Raw genomic sequence first — 743 nt, 5'->3', positions numbered from 1 at the left:
TGTGTTGGTATGTTTTGTCTAGCTGAAATGTTTCTGGGGAACCAAGCTGGTTCTTCATGAATAAGCTGTTCATTGTACATGTAAACACCATGATCTTGTACCTATAAGTTTTCTTAAGAGCTTAGCTGGATCATTTTTGTTTATCACAATGCCTCTATCCAAAGGTTCTTTTTACATATGTTCACACTGAGAAGTCCTCATTAAAAGCTCATTTGGCACTTTTCTCCCATCTTCCTCCACAATCATGAGTAATTTTCCTACAAGGTATTTTTAAACTTGTCAACTCTTAGCAAAAACCATGAACAGATTTCACAGTGTGTATCTCAGATGGTATGTGCTATGCATCCTAGTCATTATAAGGCTCAGAAAGTGATCAGGATAGTTAACAGAGTTGTGTCACAAGTAGAATTACTCAGCCATGGTCTTTTAAGAACCATGGAATTAGGAAAATGCAGGGGATTCCATTTGTTCAGGAGCTGTTAGAGCCGTTAGGGAGATGACTTGGTCTGTTCTTATGCTTACTTGTGTTGAAGTTAATGGGTTCACCAGGTTATAATGCTCCTGAGAAATAACTGTGACATTCTTGATTATCTATGGCCATTAGAAAACATAAATAAATCCCCGTATCTCAATTCTGTTCAGTCTGGGTCCTTGAAAACTGAATTCCAGAGATGGCATGCATGCAGGAACCAAACACAATCCCTGGAAACATTTCAAATATTTAAAAGGGTGGGGGACTTCAG

This window comes from Oryx dammah, unplaced genomic scaffold (genome assembly GCF_014754425.2).
Source record: "Oryx dammah isolate SB20612 unplaced genomic scaffold, SCBI_Odam_1.1 HiC_scaffold_6, whole genome shotgun sequence".
Taxonomy (NCBI): Eukaryota; Metazoa; Chordata; class Mammalia; order Artiodactyla; family Bovidae; genus Oryx; species Oryx dammah.
The sequence above is the reverse complement of the archived record's forward strand: the minus strand, read 5'-3'. Positions refer to the sequence as shown.